The sequence below is a fragment of the Meles meles genome, chromosome 19 (genome assembly GCF_922984935.1).
Source record: "Meles meles chromosome 19, mMelMel3.1 paternal haplotype, whole genome shotgun sequence".
Lineage (NCBI taxonomy): Eukaryota > Metazoa > Chordata > Mammalia > Carnivora > Mustelidae > Meles > Meles meles.
In genome coordinates, this window is record NC_060084.1 from 48,932,322 (window position 1) to 48,958,528 (window position 26,207).

At 52.7% G+C, this 26,207-nt stretch overlaps 1 protein-coding gene across 2 annotated transcripts in view; it reads right to left on the reverse strand.

Annotated features, from left to right (window-relative positions):
- The window catches only part of ERCC1 (ERCC excision repair 1, endonuclease non-catalytic subunit), a 31,139-nt gene extending 22,217 nt beyond the window's left edge, over positions 1-8,922 (reverse strand). Inside the window, exon 1 of one of the 2 annotated variants that reach the window (XM_045987660.1) lies at positions 8,668-8,922. The gene's annotated coding sequence lies outside the window, so the exon portion shown is untranslated. The remainder of the gene's footprint in view (positions 1-8,667) is intronic. The other variant, XM_045987659.1, reaches the window with a different exon arrangement.
- Positions 8,923-26,207: the final 17,285 nt, after the last annotated feature.

Genomic DNA, 26,207 nt, shown 5'->3' on the forward strand with positions numbered 1-26,207 from the left:
CAGGCTTCCCGCTGAGCAGGGAGCCTGATCCCAGAACCCTGGGATCATGACCTTAGCTAGAGGGTGACGCTTAATGACTGAGCCACCCAGGCGCCCCCTGGCCAAATTCTCATACCAAAATAGTTTGCTGAGTCTTTCTGTTTTTCCTTGAAAATGATCCAAACAGCAGTTTTCTTTCTTGCTTTCTGATCTTTCCATCTCATTTATTTTTCTTGTCTTATAGCATTTGCAAAGACTTCCAGGACTGTGTCAAATGGCAAAGATTGATCAATTCTCATGCACTGCACATCACAACCCTCTAAGATGACTTATTATCCCCATTTTATAGAGGGAGAAACTGAGACCCAGAGAAGTTATTCTGTTGCCCAAGACCACACAGCAAATACACAGTCAATCCAGGATTCCAACCAAAGCTTGTGTTTTCAATCACGGCCTTAAGAGAAAATTCAGTAAATATTCTACATATTTTTTTTTCAACAGGCAAAATACCCTGCAAGTTTCCACAGGGACCTCTGAATCTTGAATGACAAAGGTGGGGAAAGGTGGGCTGAGGTTTGGGTCTGGCTCTGCCCCCTTGCCTAGACTCAGTTTCCTCTTGTGACAGAGGGTTGGAAGAGATGGTATCTGAAAGCCACAGAAAGTCTGCCTTCCGAGTGGAGGAGATAGGCCCCCAAATACATTGTATTCATTTCCTGTGGCTGCCTAACAAAGTACCACAAACTTGGGTACTGCTTGGTGGCTTAAAACAACAGAAATTTGTTCTTTCGCCATTCTAGAAGCTGGAAATCCTAAATCCAGGTGTCAGCAGCAGGCCCACACTTCCCATCCCCCACGCCCCCCCCAAAAGGATCTGGGGAGATCCTTCCTTGCCTCTTCCAGCTTCTGGTGGCTCCAGGCACTCCTGGGGCTTGTGGCTCGATCATACTAATCTCTCTGTAGGTCTTTACAAAGCTTCTCCTCTCCTATCTGGGTCCCATCGCCCCCTGCCTTTGTCTTGTGAGGACTCGTGCCATTGGGTTAAGGGGCTGCTTGGATAATCCAAAATGATCTCATCCGGAGAGCCTTCCCTTAATTACACCTATAATTAATTAATTACACCCTTTGTTCAAAGCACCTCACGTCGCAAGGCTCAGGTGGACAAGTCTTGGGTGGGGGAGGGGCGCATCACTCAACCCATTACACAGATGGAATGAGAAAACTGAGAACAGGGAAATACATGGTAGAGTTTGGACTGGGAGGTGTCCAGAGTTCCATGACTGCACACATCCGTTCCAGCGGGGAATGGTGGAGAACCCTCCCTTGAGAACCCAGGTGACCTGTACGCCCTCCACGAGGCTGTTAGAGGTGGTGCGTGCTGCCGACGAATTCTGGACAGCCTCCACTCCGAGGATGGGAAGTCTTGAAGGGAGTTTTCCTTCTTCAACTGTTTTTTTTTTTTTTTTAATATTTTATTTATTTCTTTGTCAGAGAGGAGAGAGAGTGAGAGCACACAAGCAGGCAGAGAGGCAGGCAGAGGCAGAGAGAGAAGCAGGCTCCCTGCTGAGCAAGGAGAGCCCATGCAGGACTCGATCCCAGGATCCTGGGATCATGACCTGAGCTGAAGGCAGCCGCTTAACCCACTGAGTCACCCAGGTGTCCCCTGTTTTGTTTTGTTTTTAAATATTTTATTTACTTATTTAACAGAGAGATCACAAGTAGGCAGAGAGGCAGGCAGAGAGAGGGGGAAGCAGGCTCCCCACCGAGCAGAGAGCCTGGTGTGGGGCTCGATCCCAACACCCGGAGATCATGACCTGAGCAGAAACCAAGAGCCGGTGGCTTAACCGACTGAGCCCCAATTCTTCTACTGTTAATGTGGGGTTGAGGGACATACTCTTACACAAAAATTCTAAACAATAGTAAAAGCCAACACTCACACAACACTTAATTATGTCGGGCTCCATTCTGAGTGTTTAATATCTATTAACTCTCTTAATTCCCACAGAACCCCTGAGGTCCTTTTATAGAAGAGTAAACTGAGGTGCCAAGACATTGGCGTTACAGAGCTAATATTGGAAGCCCGCAATCTGGCTTCAGAGTCTAGGGTCTTTTTTTTTTTTTTTTAAAGATTTTATTTATTTGAGAGAGAAAGCACACGCGCATGAGCAGAGGGAGAGGGAGAAGCAGACTCCCCAATGAGCAGGGAGCCCGATGCGGGGCTCGATCCCAGGACCCCGGGATCATGACCTAAGCCGAAGGCAGATGTTTAATGGACTGAGCCATCCAGGGACCCTAGAGTCTCGGGTCTTGACTGTAAGCCAAGACACTGTCTCCTGGGGGCACACTGTCACATGTTAAATCCGGACTTTGAGGGGGGCACCTTAGTCAATGAAGTGGCCAGCCCTTGCTTGCAGCTCAGGTCATGATCTCATAGTCATGAGATGGAGCCCCTCGTGGGGCTCTGTGTTCAGTGCAGTCGGCCTGAGATTCTCTCTCCCTCTCCCTTTGCCCCTCCCCCTGTTCTCTCTTTCTCACTCTCTCTCTCTGAAGTAAATAAATACATAAAAAATTTTTTTTAGATTTTATTTATTTATTTAACAGACAGAGATCACAAGTAGGCAGAGAGAGAGGAGGAAGCAGGCTCCCCGCTGAGCAGAGAGCCCGATGTAGGGGTCGATTCCAGGATTCTGGGATCATGACCTGAGCCGAAGGCAGAGTCTTTAAACCACTGAGCCAACCAGGCGCCCCAATAAATATTTAAAAAAAAAAATCTAGACTTTGAAGAAGCCATACTCCCAGATCCGGGGTCAGGCGATCGTCTGGCGATGTTGTCAGATATGGCAGCCACTGGCTGAATGGCAGCACTCTTGAGTGCTTGACACTTGGCAGGTCCAAAACAAGAGGAGCCCTGAGTATGAAATCCACACTGGGATTCCAAGACTGAGTGCGACAAAAAACATGTACTGTAGCTCATTAAATATTGCTGATAGCAGCAATGTGCACAATAGCCAAATTATGGAAAGAACCCAGATGTCCATCAACAGATGAATGGATAAAGAAGATGTGGTTAAAAAAAAAAAAAAAAGATGTGGTATATATACACAACAGAATACTATGCAGCCATCAAAAGAAACAAAATCTTGCCATTTGCAAGGATGTGGATAGCACTAGAGGGTATTATGCTGAGCGAAATAAGTCACTCAGAGAAAGACAATTATTATATGATCTCTCTGATATCAGGAATTCGAGAGGCAGGGTGGGGAGTCGTGCAGGGTAGTCATGGGGGGTAGGGAAAAAATGAAACAAGATGGGACCAGGGAAGCAGACAAACCATAAGAGACTTTTAATCTCACGAAACAAACTGAGGGCTGCTGGGGGGTGGAGAGTAGGGATAGGGTGGCTGGGTGATGGACATTGGGGAAGGTATGTGCTATGGTGAGTGCTGTGAATTGTGTAAGCCTCACGATTCACAGAACTGTTCCCCTGGGGCAAATAATACACTATATGTTAATTGAAAAAAAAAAAGAATTTTTTAAAAAGATTTTTATTTATTTGACAGACAGAGATCACAAGTAGGCAGAGAGGCAGGCAGAGAGAGAGGAGGAGGCAGGCTCCCAGCTGAGCAGAGAACCGGATGTGGGGCTCATCCCAGAACCTGGGATCATGACCCGAGCCGAAGGCAGAGGCTTTAACCCACTGAGCCACCCAGGCACCCCAAGAAGAATATTTTTTAAAAATGCTGACAGAGAGGGACACCTGTCTGGCTCATTCAGAAGGACATGTGACTTTTGATCTTGGGGTTGTGAGTTTGAGCCCCATGTCCCATGTAGAGACTATATAAAAAAATAAACTTAAAAAATTGCGGATATTAAGTACTTGTTGATATAATGTTTTGCATATATCCGGTTAAATAATATACACAAACAGAATTATTTTCACCTGTTTCTTTTTGCTTTTTTTTAGGGTGGCTACTAGAACATTCAGACCAACACGTGGCTTGTGTCGTATTTTCCACGGGCAGCTCTGGTCCATGGGACTTGTCCTCAGCATGTTCTCCATCTGGGGCCACCGAACCTCGGGATTTTTTGCGATGTGCTCGAATAATCCATGCCAGAAGCACATTCAAGTAGTGTGACTGATACTTGGGTCAAACCATGGCCGCTAAAGGATGGTCTGAAATCCTTGCCGCCACGAGATGCAGATGGAGAAGATTCTGCCGCCACTCTGTGTATAGAGTTTATTTTTTGTTCGGCAATTACGTATGTGCCTCTCCTGAGAATGCTACAAAATGAACATTTACAAAGCAGTGATAAATACTCAGCATAACTGGACAAGCCAGGCTACCTCAAGGTTGAGAGTTCAAGTCCTGACTCCGTCCCTTCCCTGGCTGTGATTCCTTTGGTAAGTCACATGTCCTCCCTGGCCCGGTTCCTTCATCCAGAAAGTGGGAATGTTTGTTCCTGGCCCTGAGGGTTATTGGGGGAACTCCTGAAGGCAGAATGTGCAAAGGGGGGGAGGGGGCGTCTGGTGGCTCAGTGGGTTAAGCGTCTGCCTTTGGGCTCAGGTCATGATCTCAGGGTGCTGGGACTGAGTGCCGCATCGGGCTCCCTCTCATCAAGGAGCCTGCTTCTTCCTCTCCCTCTGCCCACCGCTCCCCCTGCTTGTGTTCTTTGTCTCTCTCTGTCAATTAAATAAAATCTCATTTAAAAAAAAAAGAAGAAGAAGAACGTGCAAAGGCCCAGCACGCTGCCCAGCAGAGAACGAGCTCCAGCCGCCGACCAGTTTTCGTAGGGTTGGGGACCTGGCTTAGGTAGAGGGATCCATGCTAGGTTCTGAGCAGAAGGGATGGTTGAATTGGCCCTTGAAGGATGGAGAAATATTCACTAGGTGGACAAGGACGGGAAAGGTCTTCCAGGCAGAAGGAACAGAAGTTCAAGTTCATGTGGCATGAGGGACCATAGCATGTTCGGGAAAAGGCAAGCAGCTTGGGTATGACTGAGGGCAGAATGAATATGTGTTGGGGGAAACGGAGGGCAAGAGATGAGGACGAAGAAGCAGCAGCATTCGGGCCACAGAGGGTCTTGCAGATTATTGGACTGGAGCAGTGGGGAGCCATAGCAGGCTCTGAGCAGGAGAAAACATGACAGGAGCAAGTTTGTGTTTTAGCAAGATTCTTCTGGATGGGAGGGGAGATAGAAGTGGGGTAGGAGAACAGGGAGGAGTATAGCGCAGAATGAAGCACAGATAAGGGATCAAGCAGAAAGGGGGAAGAGGCAGAACATATGAAATCTTTAAAAGACAGAATGACAGGGGTGCCTGGGTGGCTCAGTGGGTTAAAGCCTCTGCCTTCGGCTCAGGTCATGATCCCAGAGTCCTGGGATCGAGCCCCACATCAGGCTCTCTGCTCGGCGGGGAGCCTGCTTCCTCCTCTCTCTCTGCCTGCCTCTCTGCCTACTTGTGGTTTCTCTCTGTTAAATAAATAATATCTTAAAAAAAAAAAAAAAAGACAGAATGACGGGTTGCCTGCATGGCCCAGTCAGGTAAGGTCATGATCCCAGGGTCCTGGGATCAAGCCCTGCATCAGGCTCCCTGCTCAGCGAGGAGACTACATCTCCCCCTCCTTCCTGCTCATGTGCTTTCTCAGTATCTCTCTCAAATAAATAAAATACTTAAAAAAAAAATAAAGGATGGGGTGCCTGGGTGGTTCAGTGGGTTGGGCCTCTGCCTTCGGCTCAGGTCATGATCTCAGGGTCCTGGGATCGAGCCCTACATCGGGCTCTCTGCTCAGCAGGGAGCCTGTTTCCCCCTCCCCCTCTGCCTGCCTCTCTGCCTACTTGTGATCTCTCTCTCTCTCTCTCTGTCAAATAAATAAATAAATAAATCTTAAAAAAAAAGATAGAATGAAGAGGAGGGACAAGCTATGGGAGGAAGAGAAAGAAGGCAACCAGGATGAGGGCACACCTCTGGTCCAGGAGACGGAGTCAATGGTGGGCCTATGCCTGAGCTGGGGATCCTGGAGGAGAGCTGCTGAGGTCATCCAAGAGCTGCCAGACACTTGGGTCTAGAGGGCAAAAATGGCAGGACTGAGACCAGGAGGCTGTCAGAGATCAGACAGGGCTGAAATCCTGACAGGTGGGAGAAGGTGGAAGGTGCAGCAGGGTAACCTCACATCGGACACCCAGGACTGTGCGAAACGGCCCGGCCTGGCCCAGGAAAGCAGCCTCATTCCTCAGGTTCTCATGATGGTCTACACCTGAGAACATGGAGATGGACAGATCCAGAGCCCCACAGGAGTGCCCAATCACAAGCAGTCCATGCCTCCACGGTAGGAGCGCGTGATGAATGCAGGCTCTAGGAAGTACAGGAATCTCTTCCCAAGAACTAGGGACAGTGGAAGCATCAGGACCAGTTCCAGGAAAGGGCTTGGAGAGAGAAAGTGAATTAATCAGAAGTCTCTCAGCTTCAAGTGCAAACATGTTTAGGGATATGGATTGTCTCACATTAAAAAAAAAAAAAAAAAAAGTCAAGGGGTCATACCGGCTTCAGTCACAGCTTGATCCAGGAACTCAAATATGATATGAAGTCACTGTCCAATCTCTAGGTTCCATATCTTCCGGGGTTTTTTTGTCCAGAGGACTTTCCTTGAAGTAGTAAATGTGTCCCCAGCAGCTTAGTGACCCCGAAGGGAAGAAAGGTCTCCTGCCCAATGGTTCCATCATGCACAAACTGGATTGGACCCCATGTTTACCCCTGAAACCAGTATTGTCATCAGAAGGCAGAAGAACTGGAATGCTCTGATTGGCTGGGTCCGGATCACGTTCCCTTCCCCAGAAGGGGAGAGTGGGGTGAGATAAACAGGTGCACTGAAATTTAGAAAGGGGTGGTTTCCCAGAGGACAAGAAGAAGGCAGAAGGTTGGCAAAGCTACAGATGTCCATGAGGCTGGGAGAAATGGGAGGTGGGGAAACAGCTTCCTCACCTATTAATGGAGGATGGCAACAGCACCTTATCTCCTAGGTCTAGGGAGAGGATTCAATGAAATAACGTAGGTGAGGCATTTAGCAGACTTTTCTGCGAAGAGTAGGCTAGGTGCTGAGTAAGCAGCATCTATTTCTTTTTCTTTTATTTCTTTCTTCTTCTTTTTTTAATGTGTATGTGCTGGTGTTTCTTTTGTTGTTGTTATTGTTGTTGTTGTTTTTTAAAGATTTTATTTATTTATTTGACTGAGATCACAAGTAGGCAGATAGGCAGGCAGAGAGAGAGGGGAAAGCAGGCTCCCGCTGAGCAGAGAGCCCGGTGTGGGGCTCGATCCCAGGACCCTGGGATCACGACCCGAGCCGAAGGCAGAGGCTTAACCCACTGAGCCACCCAGGCGCCCCTATTTTTTTTTTTTTTTTTAAGATTTTAAGTAATCTCTATACCCAACGTGGGGCTGGAACTTATACCTTGAGATCAAGAGTCACACGCTCCAGGGAGCCAGCCAGGTGCCCCTGTGACTATTATTTTTAAAACATTCATCACTATTAGCACCGCTGAGGATGGACGATCTCTATAACCTCGGAGGTAATAAGCTCCCAGGCACGGGATGAGACCTGAAGTTGAACAAGCACACACGGGGAGGTCATGCAGTCTACACTGTGCAAGCTCAGGGCCCAGCTGGTTTCTCTCCAGGCTGTTTTTTTGGTTTTTCTTTGTTTTTGTTTTTTTGTTTTTGTTTGTTTTTAAACAAAGATCTTTATTTATTTATTTGAGAAAGAGAGAGAACTAGTGGTGGGGAGGGGCAGAGGGAGCGGGAGAGAGAAGCAGACTCCCTGATTCCTGAGCAGGAATCGCATTTGGGGCTGGATCCCAGGACCCAGAGATCATAACCTGAGCTGGAGGCAGCTGTTTAACCGACTGAGCCCCCAAGAGCCCTCTCTCCAGTCTTCTGCCTCCAGATCTGTGAAATGGGATGAGGGGGTTGGATCAAAACACAAGGTGGGGGGGCTCCGTCGGGGTGGAATGGAGTCCTGAATGGGGCTCCTTGCTCGGCCGGGAGCCTGCTTCTCCCTCTGCCTGCTGCTCCCCTGCTTGTGCTCTCTCCTTTGCGTTCTCTCTCTCTCTGACAAAAAAAATATATATATATATTTTTAAATAAAACGATTAAAAAAAAGAAAACACAAGGTCGTTTCAGATACCCCTTCTCATCAGACGCCGCCGCATCACCTCCTCAGGAAAAGGCCTTTCCTGACTACTCTTGCCAACATATTCTCATTCATTCATTCATTCATTCAGGGCATCTCTATACCCAGTGTGGGGCTCAAACTCACGACTCCGAGGTCAAGAGTCACATGCTGTACCACGACTGGGCCAGCCAGGCGCCCCTATCCCCCTTTATTTTAATGTATCATCCCATTTTACTTTCCTTATAGCACTTATCACAATCTGAAAACATCTTATTTACTTTCAGTCTCCCCATTAGAACATTAGCCCTCACGAGGGCAGGAATCTCTGACTGTCTTGTTCACTGATCTGTCCAGGTCACCCGCCACAGCGCCTGGCACACGGCCCACCCTTGATAAACATCCGTTGAACGAGGAGATAAATACCACTTCTGAGAGGTAGTGAGTTTCCCATTAAGAGAGGTATCTGGGGGGGGGGGATAGAGAGAGGGAGAGAGAGAGGTATCTAGGCTGAAGCAGAGGGATCGTACCTCGCAATTCATGCTGCAAGGCCCTGGATCCTCCCAGCCTCAGTTTCCTCATTAATCAAATGGGTCCGCGAGCGGACGGACCCCTGGCCCAGCTCCTGCCTGCGATCCCCGCGGGGGCCGCCAGGGGGCGCGGCGCCTCGGCCCAAAGCACGCCCGCGGCAGCCCGAGCCCCGGTGGACGCGTCCCGACGTTCCTGGAATGTTCTGAGCCCCGGCGAGCGGAACCCGGGAGGCTCGAGCGGATGCAGGCGTCCGGAGCCGGCGGGCCGCGCTCCTCGCCGCGCAGGGGGGCGGCCGGGAGGGAGGTGACTCAGGCGCGCGTCCCCGGCCCCCAGTTCTCGCGAGGGGGCGCGCACGGCCTCGGGAACCCGCGCGGCGCCGAGTCCATTTTTACCCGAGCTCCGCTAAAAATAGTCGCCGCGCTCGGAGCCGAGCCCGAAATAGCGGCCCCCAGATAAGGCAGGACGACTCAGCGCTTCCGGGGAGCGGAAGGGGAGGCAGCGGGGGGCGGAGGATGGTGCCGGGCTCCGCGGGGCCTCGCGGCGCAGTCCCGGCCGGTAACCCCCCCAACCCCCGCCCCCCGGCCACCGCGCTGCCCTCAGCCTGTCCCCAGCCTGGCTTCACCCTCCCCGCTGCCCCCCTCGTTGCCCATCCCCTGTCCCCATCCACCTTCAGCGTCCCCTCCATTCCTCATCCCCGACCACTGGCCCTCCTCTCCCCTGCCCTCTCCCACTCTTCAGTCCCAGCCCTGCCCCGGGACAGTGTCCCCAACGGGTATTCATCCCCAGCTCTCAACCTACCCATCCCGGAGCCCTGGCCCTACTCTCCCCCAGCCACGGCACCAGATCTGTTGCCTTTCTGAATCTGCTTCTGCCCCCTCCCGGTCCCAGTTCTCAGCCCAACTTCTGATGGCAGGGGTGGGTTGTGGGGGAGATGGGGCGATCACGGAAAGTCAAACAAGCTGACGGTTGGGGGTGAGGCTCTGACTTCTTGGTTTGTTTCTACAGTGGACCTGGTAGGTTTGGGTCTGGGCCAGTTTCCTTACCCGATGCCCAGAGTTAGGATTCAGGCTAGAGTCGAGGCGCAGGTCTTCCGTCACCAATAGTGGGGTCTCTGTGTCCTCAGAGTCAGGGCACAGCCCAGCATTCACTGTTTTGTTCCCAATCCTAAATCCACTACAGTCTTTCCTCCCTGGCAAGTCAGTGATTGGACACAACAGTTCCAGGCCTGGGGACAGGCAGTGGGGACAGCCAGAACCCTGCTTTCTCTGGGCCTAGGTGTCCCCTTTGCACTTGGATGGTGCTGATGTCTTGTGACTTAATCCAAGGATCAGCCTCAAGAAATGTTACACTACATTTTCCAAAGGTTCAAAGGCAACACCAACATCTTCTAGTCTCTGACAGATCACGGGACAGAGGACCTGCCTGTCCTGTGCGGGCCCCAGGAAGCAGGGTGTAGTAGACAGGTGCTCATTTGGGCAGAACTGCTTGACTGTGGATGGAAGACCTCGAGGGGTGGTAAGGTCCCTGTCGCTAAAAGGACACCAAGGTTCAGCCAGGTGCCTGCCTGTTTTCTTGCCTGGATGGCTGGAGGATCTCACCACCAAGGAAAGGGATTGAACTGGAAAGTCTTTAAGGCATGAAGAATCATGTGTTTGGGATCAAGGAATTAAGCTGGTAAAGTGGGGCGCCTGGGTGGCTCAGTCGGTTGGGCATCTGCCATTGGCTCAGGTCATCATCGCAGGGTCCTGGGATGGAGCCTCATGTTGGGCTCCCTGCTCAGCAGGGAGCCTGCTTCTCCCTCTCCCACTAGCTGCCACTCTGCCTGCTTGTGCACGCTCTCTCTCTTTCTCTGTCAAATAAATAAATAAAATCTTTAAAAAAAAAAAAAGCTGGAAAAGTCTGCAAGGCCCAGACCGAACTGGGTCCTGTGAGCCATGCTGAGGAACCTGGACCACTCCCCCAAGGGCACTGGGGAGCCATGGCATGTTCTGAGCAGGGGAGAGACGAGGGCAGATTTAAGGCTTTAGTCAGACCTTTCCAGCCTTGTGGAGGTAGGCTGAGGATGGAAGGGGGAGGACAGGACAGATATGAGAGACAGGCAGGAAGGACCAGACTTGGTGGCCAAGAGACTGTGGAGAGAGGGGAGCCCCTGGGAGGAGGCTCAGGTCCTTGCCCAGGTGTCAGGGTGGATGGTGGGGATCCCCCTGAGATGGGGCTTAGGAGGAGGAAGGGGCAGGTGTGGGTGGAGGATACCCAGATAAGTTCTAAAGATGGTAAATTTAAAATAATAAGGTGTTGTTCTTTTTTAATTTTTGGAAAATGTCTTGGCAAAACCAAGGTCATACCTTGAAAAAAGCACATTTTGAAAAAGTACATTTCCCTCCTCCCTCTGATCCCCACTTCTCAGTGTCAACTATTTCTGTGTACATCGGCCAACAGGACTCAAAGATTGAACAGGAGTCAAAGCTCTCACCGTCCTTCCTGGCCTGTGCTAAACCCAGCGCAGGAATGCCCTCGCTCCAATCACCACTCAGTGTGTGCGCCGGGCACCAGTGCTGTGCCCATCTTACAGAAGTGAAAACTGTGGCCTGGGGAGGTGCACCGAAGTCCTTTCCCCTGCCTGGGTCTGACAGCTTTTCCAAATTGAAGGCACGGGAATTGGTGAGGTCAGAGAGGGAAGGTCCAGAGTAAGGCCAGAGCCTAGAGCCCAGAAACAGAAACGGTAAGGAGGAGGAGGGAGAGGAGAGAGAATACAGTGGAGAGTTCAAGGAAGGCTGCCTGGAGGAGGAGTGAGAGTAGCCAGAAAGGTGGCTTCCAGAGACTTCTGAGGAAGAGTCTGATGGAATGAAATCACTTCCTCTGGGGAGGCGGCTGAGTTACCACTGGAAGCAGGGCAGTGCCCCCTCCTCAGGCCCACAGGACCCCAGAGGTTTTTATAGAAAACTGGGGCTGCATGATGACATTTCAGGAACACAGTGATAGCACAGCGGGCTGTTATGACGTCTGAGTGATTCGCCAACTGCCTGTTACGACCAGCATCTCTAGTCATGCCCTGTGGGGGGGGGGGGGGGGATGAGGATGGGAGGAAGTGACAGGCCATGGGATGGGGGTGGGGTGACAGGGAGATAGTCATGCAAAGACCAGGGACTCAGGAGCTGAGAGATGTGTTCTGCCCCTGGCACTAGGGAAGGGCCGCCCAGAGGCTGGATGTGAGGATCCATCTTTTTGGGTTATGTCTAGAGAGGGACTTCTGGCTTCAAGGAGGTGGGCTGGGGTGGAATTGGTCTGGGCTCAGAATCACCCATGAGCCCAAGGCTGCTGGGATCTGGGACTAATGTTTTGTTCACTGTTGTGTCCCAGTCACCTAGGACGGTAGCCGGGACGCTGCTCTCTCAATATACATCGTTACCGAATGACGGAATCAGATGAAAGGGGTCAGCGTTCTCTGGGACTCAGTTTATCCTCTTCCCTAAAACCCTCAGGGCCCCTCAGCCAAAGGCGTCCATCGTGATACCCCTCCCCACCAAGGGTTTCGGACCCCAGACCTTGCTTCTCTAGTGGGGCGGAGGGATGACCAAAGAAAAGGAGTTCAAGCCTCTGGTGGACTCCGCCCACTTGTGATGTCACAAACCGCAGGGGGATCCCGACCCTTGTCAATCCCCTGGGATCGGGCGTGGAAAGGAACCTGGAGTCAACTCCCGCCCCTCCCCCGGGCCTGGCGGTGTTACACAACCCGACATTGCATCCCCAGGGATGTCGCCGGACGTCCTGACCGGTCCGGGGACAATGGGCGGGGAGTGCCCCTCCCGCCAGGAGCCCGAAGTGGCAGGGGTGCCCCCTCCTCTGATTCACCCTTGTTTCCGGACCCCTTTATCCTCCAACTCCTCGGGGATCCTTAACTGCCCCCAAAGTCTCTACCCTCAACGCGAGTACTCCTGTAACTCAGCTTTTTGACCCCACCAAATATCTGTCCTCTGCACTCCACCTCCCCCGCCAGCTCCCGGCTCTCACTCCCGCCGCTGTTTCTCGAAACTTCCAGATTCCCATGCCCGCCTTCTTTCACCCATCCCGCGGCTCCTCTTCCGGCTCCCTCAAACTCCTCCTCCACCTTCCTACCCCGCCCTCCGAATCTCCTCCCTTCCCCCTCCCCCCTCCCCACCGAGCTTGCCCCAGGATCTCAGTCTTCCCCAAACACCCCCTCCACCACGCTCAAACTGACCCCTAATTCTCTTTCTTGTCCCTAGTATCAGTCCCCAGTCCCCTTTTGCCGGCCGGAAACTGCCCGGATATCCCAACCTCATTGCCCACCCTAGTCTTTTCCCCCAAACCCTTTCCCTCCAGCCAGCCGCCCCTCCCTTCCCGCCGCTCCCCGCCCCCAGGCCGGCCGGCGCCCCTCCCCGGCCCGCTCCCACGCCCTGCGCGGGTTCCCAGGCCGCCCCCCCGCGGTGGCCCAGAGACCCAGTTTGCAGCGGCAAAACATTGGTCTCCGGGCAACAGGCCCCGCCCGTCCCGGAGCGGCCCAAGCGAGTCGGACGGTTCTGGGGCCGGGTGGCCGGGAGGTGGCGGGGCCGGACTGGAGCCCTGGGCCCTTGTCCCCAGAGGCCTGCAGGGCTCAGAGACCCGGTGACCGAGAGCCAACAACGCGGATCTGGAGATTCAGCACCCCGAAGCAAGAAGCTCGGAGAAATTCGTGGAGGCCAAAGCCACGGGGTGCTCTCCGGGACGCCGTGGTGAAGAGAGACCACAAGACATAAGGATGGCGGGGGGCGGGAAGTTGAAGTGAACACAGAGTTAGCAGAGATAAACGCACACAAACCCAGGCCCCGCAGGGACGCCTCTGAAGGCAGGATAATCTAGCTCAGATCTCAGGGCCTTTGCACTTCTGTCACGGGGACTTCCCCTCTCTGATTCTCGGTTTCTGCGTCCGTAAAATGGGTAGCACTTAGCCTACAGAGGTGTGGTGACGATTCAGCTAATTCACCGACTGAGAGCCCGGAGCACAGTTCTGGCCCATTCCGTCCATCATTCATTCATGCAACCGCTATGTATCGAGCACCTGTTATGCGCCGAGCACCTGTTATGCGACGGGCACAGTTTTAAGTGCTGGGCCTGGAACAGTGAAGGAGACAAAGGTCTTGGTCCTCGAAGGAGCACTTGCTTTGGAGGCCGGGAGGGAGGTGGTGACCAGTATATTTGCAGACAGCAGCGCACTGGGAAGTACTGAGTGCTGTGGGAGAGGGGAGAAAGGCAGCTTTGGATTTGCCATTTTAAATAGGGTGGTGGGGGAAGGTGATGTCAGCAAAGATCCCAAACGGGGGAGGGGACTGTCATGCAGGCTCCCCACTAAGAGGATAGTAGTCCCCGACCAGCAAGTGCAAAGGCCTTTAGGTGGGAACATGTCTGGTGCGTTGGAGGAACAGGCAGGCCAGTGTGTGGCTGCAGCAGAGAGAAAAAGGGGAGGGGAGTGGCAGAGACAGGGAGAGGGAGTAAGGTCAGATGTGGATGGCTTCATGGGCCATAGTGAAGCCTTTGACTTTTACTCTGAGTCAGGAACCATGGGAAGGCTTTGAGCAAAAAGAGGGGCATGACCTGACTTTGACTTGAACAGCATCCCTGGGTCTGTATGTGGGGAATAGACTTGGGAAGCAAAGGGGGAGGCAGGGAGATCTGCGAGGAGCCCCAGGCAATGGTCCAGGTAACAGGTGAAGGTGACTTGGACTTGGGGTCCCAGGGTTCTGATTCTGGAGGTGTTTGAACTTGGAGCTGCAGAATTTGCTGACAAGCACACTCACAGCAAGCCCTCAGTAGATGGCAGTAGTCACCATTATGTTAGCTGGTGCTCACAACCCATCTCCAAAGAAGCTGTTATCACCCCCGTTTCACAGATGCGGAAACTGAGCCCCAGAGAGGTCACTCAGCTAGCCTCAGGACTCACACTTCAGGCAGGCTCCAAAGATGGTATTGTTGTCAAATTTGCAACACCCTGAGCATCCGGACCTATCCTCTGACTCCTCCACGTGAGCCTCAGGACCACGGGATCAAGACAGTCTTTGGCTCCACCCGCTGGGCTTGAGAAGGGTGACGCAGTAGGAGAATACCGCCCAAGTGGTGCTCAAGTTGTCAGCAAGTCACCTATGCTGGCCCGGGACACTGGCTTGGAGGCAGGCAGGTACACGCAGAGGGGGTCCGCCCAGAACCTCCCCGCCGGGCATCTGCCTCCCACACTTAATCCTAGCAGGGGTCCGGGCACACCCCAGCCCTACCTGCAGCAACCTGCTAACGGTCCCACACTCGCACGCAGACAGGGACATGGCCCTCTGCCATGGAGGTGCATTTCCGGGGCAGTATGCCCAAAAACACCGAATTTCTGTCCCTTGCCATCTCTCGATGTTTCTCTTTCTTCCTCTCCTTTTGACTCTATCCTGTCTCTCTCTCTCTGTTAGTCTCTGTCTTGCTGTCTCTTTCTCTCTCTGACCACACCCTCACTCCCACTCCGTCTTTGTCATTTGAATCTCCACACTCAGGACCCTCTACCTGCAGTGGGAATCACTCTCATCCCTAGCCACCTGTCTCCATAGAAGCTCACCTATCAGGTGGCATCAGAAGCTGGCACCCAGACAGGTGGGTCGGAGGCTCTGGGTCAGTGGTTCTGGCCAGCTGATCAGAACCACTCAGGCTGGATCTCACAGGTTAAAACCGTCACCTCCTTCTCTGAGACTCTGACCCACAGCTTCTGAGTGCAGGACTGGAGAAAGCCACCTTTAAAAAGCTCCCTATGGGGTGCCTGGGTGGCTCAGTGGTTTAAGCCGCTGCCTTCGGCTCAGGTCATGATCTCAGGGTCCTGGGATCGAGTCCCGCATCGGGCTCTCTGCTCGGCAGGGAGCCTGCTTCCTTCTCACTCTCTCTGCCTGCCTCTCTGCCTACTTGTGATCTCTCTCTGTCAAATAAATAAATAAATCTTAAAAAAAAAAAAAAAAAAAGCTCCCTAGATGACCGGGACCCCTGTTGGCCTGTGCTAGTTGCTCTGCCTAATTTTGCACCCAGGGAAGAGCAGAGGTTCAAAGACCAGAAGCTCCACCGAAACATCACACAGCAGCCCGCTGTGAGAGGCCCTGTGCTGCCTGGAATTGGTGGACTCCCTTTGAGAACAAGTTTCAGAGTTAAATAATAAAATAAAATAAAATAAAATAAAATAAAATAAAAAAGAATCAGACACAGAGAGACCCAGAAATGAGCAGAGACTCAGAATATAGAGACTCAGGAAAAGAGGGAGTACCAGGGGTAGGCAGAGACCTAGAAAGGGACTTAGAGGGAACAGAGACAGTGTCAGAGATGCACAGAGATAGTGAGAGACAGAGATAGGGGTCAGAAAGACACAGAGAGAGACACACACACAGAAAGAGGCAGGGATTAAGACAGCCATTTAAGGGGGCTAGAGATACCCTAAGAGGGGAACCTTTTCAATGAGACAGTATGCACATGGTCCCCGTTTTATAGGTCCTACTTCCTAGAAGCAACCTGGGCCATGGTTGGGCAATTGCAAACTTACCAAGCCAGGTCTCCTCCCCAGCCCTGGTATGTAGGATGCACATTAAATACATTTATATAACCTGCCCTCTGTGCACAGTCTAGGAGCTTTACATAACATAGCCCTGTGAGTCACGCTGCAGACATGGGGCACTGACCCGACACACCCAGCGAGAGGGGACCCCTTCACCCAGGACCAGTATCTGGAAGTGACTCTGTGAGATGTGAGCAATCACGCGTTTCACTGAGGAGGAAGCAGAGGGCTGGAGAAGGGCAAGGCACTTGCTCTGGGTCACACAGACAGCAACCTGCAGGACAGGAATTCCAACCATATCCGCCTGATTCCATAGCCTTTGCACCCCAAGGCACGGGGAAGGACAACGACTGTCAATGCCCTCTGATGAGTTTCTTTCCAGAGGAGGAGAAATACAAGCACTATTAATAAGACAACACCCCCTACCACCCCTGTATCGAGTACATTGTGCTGCCCGTGAGTGCTTTAAAAACACCATGTCATTTATTCCAAAACCCGGTGAGGTAGAACAGAACTCGGTTATTAAATAGCATAATTGTACCCGTTATGGATAGACCACCTACTATGTACTAAGTGCTTAATGGGACTTCACAGAGTCTCAGTTCTAGAGGTGAGTGATGCTATCACATCCATTTCAGGAAGGAAAAAGGCTCAGAGAAAGGAAGTCACAGGCTAAGGTCACAGAGCAGGTATTTGAACCCTGGTCTGTCTGGCCCGTTATCACTGCCACCCATTCTCCCTGGACGTGCCCACAGCTCTCCTATGCACACGTGCAATCAGTCTAACACCGAACACTAACATCTCAAACACTTTAGTTTAGTGCTCCCGCCTCGTATTCTTTCTCTGCTCGGGAGGACCTAACCCGGCCTCCATTCCCCTCCACCTCCCCGACGTCTGGGGAGGGACCTCTCCTCTCCCTGCAGCGCCTCAGTGTCGCTGTCGAGTTGGCGCCTGTAAAATGTTCCTGCCCCTTTAAGAGAGCGAACAGTCGGCCGGCGTTGCCCAGCAGCACCAACGTGGTTGCCAGGCAACGTCAACAAACGACTCGGCCGCTGTCTCCGCGCGCCCCCCTCCCCCGCCCGCGCAGACGCGGTGACGCGACGGACTGTGGAACGCCGTCGCCTAGCAACGTGAAGGCTGTTTGTCCCGGCCCCGCTGCTCTGCCGCACAGGGCGCAACCTGCACCGGCCCGGGCGGACAGACGGGCGGACCGGGAGCCCGGGGCGGGGTGGGGGTGGGGGAGCGCCCTGCGGTGATGGGAGCGGGGGAGAACCGGGTCCCCAAATTGCCGGTTTCCCTTTAGACAGCCGCCGTCTGCTTGTTGCCCGCTCCTCCTGTCTGACCCACGACCGCCTCTGTTCGTCTGGGCCCCCTCCTCCCCGGCATGTCTGTCCAGCGTCTCCCGCGCCCTGGCTGTCTCATATTCCCCCAGACAATAACAACCAAAATAGACACAAAATTTTGCCTCAGACTCCCGGGTTTCTGGGTGCACTGTTGTTACGGAGGTCCCAACCAGTACTCGCACACACAGTTGGAGCCACAGCCCAAGAGCTCCCTCCCGTTCCTTTCCCCGGTCCCCTCGGGTTCTGTTCTCTTGCCTGTCCTCCTTGAGCCTCTTTCATCGGACAGGCAGCCCCGCAGTCCTTCCATCCTGTGTCCCCAATGCTGTCCACAGCTGGGAGGGTCTAACAACTCACCGCCAACTCACGCCCCCCCCCCAACACCCCACAGTCAGTAGCTTCATGTGACCAGGGCTGGGGCAAATCTCCAAGTAGAGAGAAAAAACTGGGTGTGTGACAGTGTGAATGGATGTGACTGGAGGTGCATGACTTGGCCCGTGACAATGTGTACGTCAGGTATTTCCTGTGTGAAAGCACTATCATGAGGGTTTCCTTTGACTACGGGACTGAGAGTTTCCCCAGCTTACATTTGTGTATCTGGATATATGGGTATTTGGAGCTCTGTTAACTGTGGAAAGTGTGTGTGTGGTATGTGTGTGTGTAGTTGTGTCTCTGCATGTGGTCACACGTGAAACAGTGTGTGCGTACCTGTGCAAGTATATGGTTTTGCCTCTGGTTTCCATTTCTGGTTCCCTGTATGTGTGTGTCACTGTGGGTCTTGTATATGTCATCCGCATATTTAACTATATGCTGTTTTTGTGAGCAGTTTATCTTGGGTTCTCTCTATGGCATTTACCACAATTTCTAGTTATACCTCTGTCTACCGTCTGTCTCCCGCACTGGACTGTGTGCCCCATGAAGGTGGGGCCCAGAGCTGTCGTGGTCACTGCTGAGTCCCCAGCACTGCCCTGCACACTGTAGGTACTCAGTAATTATTCACTGAGTAAATGAATCAGTGATTCATGTGTGTCCATGTCAAGTGTTGGTGTAACTGTATGGCTGGTTCTGTGCTTTGAGGTGGTGGTCTCCTGTGTGTGGTTCGGATCACAGGAGGGGGCACTGTGTCTGGCTGTGCAGTTCTAATTTTCAGCACCCGCCACACTGTGGGATGCATAGGAGGACCTAACTGTCAATATCTGTGGACTTGAACTGTGCAGTTCTGTTTTAGCTTTAGGACCTCTACATACCTCAGTTTTCTCATCTGTCAAATGGGGATAATAATCGGCCCACTCGTGAAACTGTTGTGAGGAGTGAAGGAGTTCATCTAGAGAGCATTTAGAAAGTGCCTGGCACAAAATAAACATTTACCAAAATATCACTTTGGATTGTCAGTGGTGTTATTCCTTCCTCTTTGCATGGCCCCAGAGGCACATGTCCAGGATTCAAGTTACAGACTCGCGTGTTGGCTGTGTGGTCCTGAGCTAGTGGGTACCAAAATACTTCTGAGTCTCCGTTTCCTTCCTATAAAATGGGCATGATGACAGACCGTCCGAGAAGTTACTGTGGCCAAAGGAAGCGGAGTTCGTAAGTCTCAGCTCTGGGGTAGGTACGCAGTGAGCAGTCGGGGATTACAAGGCCCGATCACATCATCACTGCCAAGTTCAGGTTCTGGGGAAGGCCGAGGAGGGGTGGAGTCGGGGGGTGGGAAGAGTGGAGGTGCAAATCCTTCAAGGGGATGGGACATGCAGACAGTTGAAGAGAAGAAAGAGAATTTGCTGAGGCAGGCTGGTGGACGGTCAGATTCCAGAAAGGACTTCTTCCAAGGACTGTTAGGAACTAAGGATTAAAAGAAGCTAGAACTGTCTGGAGAGCTGCCTAGAAGGAGGAGACACCAGCCTGAGTCTTGCAGGCTGGGGGAACAGAATTTGGGGAGAGGGTAACACTAGCAAAGGTTAGGAGGCAGTGTGTAGACCCTGCTAGGGGCTTTGTGATGGATTTCTGTCTGTTTTGGTCCCAGCTCTGTCCCTAGTGTCTACAGTGCCTGACACAGGGGACCTGCTGAGTAGATGTGTTTGAACGGCTGATTGAATGAATATATGAATGAATGAATTTCATCCCACAACAACCTGTGAGTCTGGGTCTTGGGGGGAGGTGGGGAAAGCCCGCTGGGCTGGCAGAGCTGGCACTGGGCCCTGAGCCTCTGTGCCCTCCCAAGTGCCTACCCCCCACCCCACTGTTCCCACAGCTCAGGCCTTCGGAGGGCGTGGAAGGGGCCGGGAAGGGAGTGTCAAGCCGCCTGCCCGTTGCCGGCCCTGGACAGCTGCCCAGAGTGTCTAGTACAGGAGGGAAAGGGTAGCTCAGGCGCCTGAGTCACCTCAGAGAAACCCCGGGCCGCATACCTGGCCACTGACATCATCCAGCCAGGGCACCCCCGGCAGCCCAGACAAGCCGACTGAATCACAGGCGGAATTCAGCCACTGCGGGCGCGGGCACGTGGCCTGCTGTGACCCCCACGAGACACCTCCGCATGGCCGTCTGGCTGCGGGGGCCGGCAGGCTGCTTGGGGGTCAGTGAGGGGGCAAGGGGCCTGAGTCAGGGACAGGCTGGCTACCGGCAGAGACCACTGGGGCCACCGGCGTCTTGAAGGTGCAGGAGGGAGAGCGCTGGGCGGAGAGCGGCGGGGAGGCCCCAGAGCTCCCAGAGCTGGAGGAGGAAGCCTGTGTGGGTGTGACTGGGAGGCTGTGGCTTGTGGGCAGCGGCTGGATGACCTGCTGGGGTGGGGTGGGCCGGGCTGATTGCGCAGAGAACCATGGGGTCGGGGAACAATGGACTTGCCATACAGTGTGCTCACGCAAGCACGCTCACATGCGCGCACACACACCCACACCTGCAGGCACGCACACTCGGAATCCCAGGTGGGGAGGACCTGGCTCCATCTACCCTGGGGCGGGGGAACCTCCCTGCCTGGGCTGCCACCTGGGCCTCACCTCCCCACAAGCCTGCAAGTCGAGCAAATTCCCTAAGGTCTCCGGACCTTAGTTTCCTTATCTGGGGAATGGGCCTAATAATACTTCTCGCCTGTGGGCGCCTACACTCTGTGGGGAACATACTTTCTGCCAGGCCCTGCTCTAAGCATTTTGCATATAAACTCATTTACTCCTAAGAACGATGCTAGGAGGGAGGTGCCCTTGTTCTCCCTACTTTACAGATGAGGACATTGAGGCTCAGAGAAGTTAAGTTACTTGCCCAGGGTCACACAGCTAGTGACCTCCTTAGAGTGTTACAGGAGACTTAAACAAGAAAATACAGCGGATCGTTGGTGGCGGGGTTGGGGGGGCGGCGGGGGGGCGTGCTGGCTGGGTCCTTCAGTGGAGCATGCAACTCTTGATCTTGGGGCTGTGAGTTCGAGCCCCACACTGGGCATGGAGCTTACTTAAAAAAAAAAAAAGAAAATAGAAGATACAGTGGTTCTGTATAACGTAACACCTGCCACATGGTCAGTTTTCTTTTTTTTTTCTTTTTTTTTTTTTATTTGACAGACAGAGGTTACAAGTAGGCAGAGAGGCAGGCAGAGAGAGAAGGGGGGGGGAAGCAGGCTCCCCACTGAGCAGAGAGCCCGATGCGGGGCTCGATCCCAGGACCCTGGGATCATGACCTGAGCTGAAGGCAGAGGCTTTAACTCACTGAGCCATCCAGGTGCCCCCATGGTCAGTTTTCTTAAACGACTGCTACCATATTATTAATACTACTCATGTTATTTTCATCCTAAGTCCAGCTGGAAAGTTCTCCAAAACAGTCACCTTCACCACCTTGGTCTGGTCCTTCCTCTTAGCTTCCCACAGTCTCTCTTGCTTCCCCTTCTTTGGTCTTGCATATCCACAGTTGGGAGAGAGTGATCTGAGGAACTCTCTCCTCATCTAAATCTTTTCAGGACTTGGTGGTGATCGTCCAGACTCACCTCCACCAGGAAGTTCTCCTGGCTTGCTCCAGCCTCACTGAACACTCCTGCTTCCCCCTGCCTGGAGTGATTACAGCCAGTGATATGCCATCCCACTGGGTGGGTCTGGGTTGCGGGTGAATAAGAAGCGAGCCCTTACAGTGGTCCACAGCACCCCTGGCGCCAGGGCCTGAGACCAGCCAGCAGCTCAGAGTGGCCTCTGCTTAGCTCTGTGCGCAGACCCACATACGTGGAACTGTGAGTGTGAGTGGTGTGAGCGTGTGTGGGAGAGAGAGGACACAGTCATGGGAGCTGGCTGTGAGATTCCATGTATCTGTGTGCCTTGGTCCATAGGTTTTTACACATCTCTGAGCGAGTCCACAGAGGCCCTTTGGCACGACTGTGGATAGCTAAGAAATTCTGTGCATCTGCAGCTCTGGGGACCTCAGCCGGTTCGTGTGTGTGGAGTTGTGCATCTCTGCAGACACACAAAGGAACGTGCCCGTCGTGTCTGCGTGGTTGGGCATCTGCAAGCCTTTGTGATGTGTTCGCACCGCAATGCGTGTTTAGCTGTGTGCGTGTGATTGTGCGCTGGCTTCGGCATCTGTGTATCCTTGCAGACAAAAGCGAAAGGCGTGTGTGTGTCTCTCTGTCTCCACGTTTGGCTTCTGTAAACCAAGCCTTCTTCTTCACAGCCCTGAAAAATGTGTCTCCCCTGCCACACCCCAAAACACCCCTGGAAAGACCCAAGGTCACCAGCTCAGCTCAGTTCCCCCTTGGACACAGGCATGAAGTACCAGGAGGCTGACTGTTCGTCGACATCTGGAGCCAGGCTCCGACACCCACGGGCAGCCTTCCCGCCTGTCGACGGGTCTAGAACATCGTCCCCCTTCCCACAGCGTAATGGCAAAGGAACAGAGAGGCCCAGATATGTTTCTGTCGGAGACAATCTGTCAGAGTTTGAATGCACCAATGAGTGAATGGTAAAGATTCATTTAGTCCACAAATGTTTACTGAGCGCCTACAGGGGGCCGGGCACTGTGCTGGGGACATGGCGGTGACCAGGACAGCCCCAGTCCAGGCCTCAATAACAGTACAGCCCAGCGGGAGAAAGAGCTCCAGTCCCCAAAGGACGATGAACCTGGAGAGGAAGAGCTGGGAGGGGGGCTGCCCCAGGGAGGGCTTCCTGGAGGGGGAGATTATAGACTCAGGAAGCAACAGGGAGAGTGCTCCAGGGAGAGGGCAGAGCACATGCAGAGACCTGGAGGGAGACCGCGGCGTCTAGAACATGGACAGTTGACACAGGCCAGGTTATGCCAGACCTTGTGGGCCATGGTGAATGGGGAGTTTGAATTCCAAATGCCAGTGTGCTTGCTGGGAAAGTCAAGCTAGGAGTCCTCAATCTGGACCACTTGGCTTCCCTGAAACTCCACAGACACCACCTCCAGGAGGCCTCTAGGACTGCTCAGTGGGGAGCTGGCCTGGCTAGCCAGTAACACTATCAGTGCTGGGTACCAAGGAGCCTGCAAATCACTAACTGACCTGGCCCTACAGTCATGGAGGCGACACTCACAACAGCAGGGTACACACCTGTACACACACACCCCTCCCCCTATTCCATGCCGCAGAAATACCCACAGACCTTTCTCTTGCAGCTGAAACCCCAGCATGACCCAGGGGCTTGCTGGAAATGCCAAAGGCTCCAACCAGATCTGCGGTGTAACCAGATTTCCCAGAGGATTTGCGATCACACAACTAGGAAGAAGGCTGTACCTCCTTTCGTTTCTTTTCTGTACAATGTGGATAACAACGCAACCTCCTTATGAGGCCGGCGCTCTAATGTGCGTGGAAGCACCAAGCACAGCCTACTAAGTACTTGCTTCCCTCCTCCTCCCCCTCCTCCTTTGCATTACTAGATTTTGGAGCCAAAGAGAACTCTGAGCCCACTGCCATCCAGCCTTCTTGCTCTGCGGGTGGGGAAACTGAGGCACAGGGGAGCATAAGTTTTGCCCAAGGAAGGATGGAAGGATGTGCTGACACGTGCCCTTGGCAGAGTTGCCCCCAGAGCTGTTTACAGGATGCTCTGAGCAAGCCAGAGCTTCACCGCCACCCCAGCTCTCCCCTGTGGGGCCAGAAGGCTGAGGGCTGCCCCTGCCCTCTCCCCACGCAGAGCCAAGCCTTGCGGAGCTCCAGTTGGGGGCTGGGTAGGGGAGCAAAGGTCTTGCCCTCTCCCCCACATTCTAGTCCTTTTTTTTTTTTTTTTAAGATTTTATTCATTTATTTGACAGAGAGAGAGAGATCACAAGTAGGCAGAGAGGCAGGCAGAGAGAGAGGAGGAAGCAGGCTCCCTGCGGAGCAGAGAGCCCGATGCGGGGCTCGATCCCAGGACCCTGAGATCATGACCTGAGCCGAAGGCAGCGGCTTAATCCACTGAGCCACCCAGGCGCCCCCACATTCTAGTCCTTCACCTCCTGGAAGCTCCCTGGGGTTGAGTCCTCTGAAGAAAGACTTGCCTTGTCCACCCCATGCTCTGTGGACAAGGTGTGCATGTGTGTGTGTGTGTGTGTGTGTGTGTGTGTGTGTGTGTGTGTGTGTGTGTGACTTTGTGTGTTTGGGGGGGGTCACCAGGGCCAACTTTTCCCTTAGGCACAAATGGCACAGTACTGGAGCTTACGATAATTTTAAGTGCCCACCATAAATGTAATTTCTTTTAAGATCAGAAGAAAAGGGGCACCTTTGTGGCTCAGTCATTAAGCATCTGCCTTTGGGTCCTGGGATGCAGCCCTGCCTCAGGCTCCCTGCTCAGCAGGGAGCCTGCTTCTCCCTCTTCCTCTCCCCTGGCTTGTGTCCCCCCACCAATCAAATAAATAAATAAATAATCTTTAATAAAAAAGGTGGGGTGCCGGGGTGGCTCAGTCAGTTAAGCGTCTGCCTTCCACCCAGGTCATGATCGCGGGGTCCTGGGATTGAGCCCCGCATAGGGTTCCCTGCTTGGCGGGAGTCTGCTTCTCCCTCTCCTCCCCACTCATGCTCTCTCTCTCAATATCTCAGTCTGTCTCACTCTCTCCAGTAAATAAATAAAATCTTTAAAAAAAAAAATCAGAAGGAAAAAAATTCCTGAACTTCTAGGTAAAAGAAAATGTTCTAATATATAGTATTATCTGCCTTTACACCAATGTAGTCATAATAATCCTATTTTATTATTTTTCTAAAAGATTTATTTATTTGAGGGCAAGAGAGAGGGAGGGGCAGAGAGAGAGGGAAAGAGAGAATCTCGAGCAGACTCCCTGCTGAGTGCGGAGCTCTATGTAGGACCCCGAGACTGAGGCGAAATCAAGAGTCGGACCCCCAGTCAACTGAGTTCCCCAGGCATCCAATAAAATATAATTTCAAAGATGTCTTTATGGAGGTAGAAGGTAATGATGGGCACCTGGGTGGCTCAGTGGGTTAAAGCCTCTGCCTTAGGCTCAGGGCATGATCTCAGGGTCCTAGGATCGAGCCCTGCATTGGGCTCTCTGCTCAGCAGGGAGCCTGCTTCCCCCTCTCTCTGCCTGCTTGTGATCTCTGTCAAATAAATAAATAAAATCTTTAAAAAAAAAAAAAAAAAAGAAGAAGAAGAAGGCAATGAAAACAAATGTCTGTGGGTCAAGAGAGCTATAATGTGGGGCACCCGGGTGGCTCAGTGGGTTAAGAATCCGTCTTTGGTGGGGCGCCTGGGTGGCTCAGTGGGTTAAGCCTCTGCCTTCGGCTCAGGTCATGATCCCAGGGTTCTGGGATCAAACCCCGCATCGGGCTCTCTGTTCAGCAGGGAGCCTGCTTTCTCCTCTCTCTCTGCCTGCCTCTCTGCCTACTTGTGATCTCTGTCTGTCAAATAAATAAATAAATAAAAATCTTAAAAAAAAAAAAAAAAGAATCTGTCTTTGGCTCAGGTCATGATCTCAGGGTCCTGGGATTGAGTCCTGCATTGGGCTCTCTGCTCAGCAGGGAGCCTGCTTCCCCCCCCCCCCGCCCCCCCCCCCCGCCTACTTGTGCACACACGCTCTCTCTCTCTCTCTCTGTCAAATAAATAAATAAAATCTTTTTAAAAAGAAGAGAGTTATAATGTGACCTTGTGTGTCTCTGCCGGCTGACATCTCTGGGAGGGTCTCTATCTGCAAAGGTCAGGTTAGCTCTGTTTTAATAATAAAACAAATCCCTACAACACGCCAGGCCTGTTCCAGAAGCTTTCCTGATCTTCATCTCATGTAATCCCCCACCAGCCCCATGAACTGGGCACGATTCCTGACCCCCTTTCCTAGGTCAGGAAACAGAAGCTCCAGACAGCGCTAACTCGGGGTCACCCAACCACCAAGTGGTGGGACCAGAATGTAAGCCCAGGCCACCTAGATTCTGGGTCCGCTGGTCAAGGGGATAAATATCCAGTGTCTGCACAAGCATGGCCATCTACACGTGAACTCATGAAATAATTAAAAGCATAGGGTCGGGGGCCTGGCCAGCTCAGAAGGTGGGCCATGTGACTCTTGATCTTGGGGTTGGAAGTTTGAGCCCCATGCTGGGTGTAGAGATTACTCAAGAATAAAATCTGAAAAATAAATAAATAAATAAAATAGAAACATGGGCTCTGAAGCCGAGGCGCTGCATTCTTATCCTGGCTTCACCACTCATGTGCTGTGTGACTCTAGGGAAGTGACTTCACCTCTC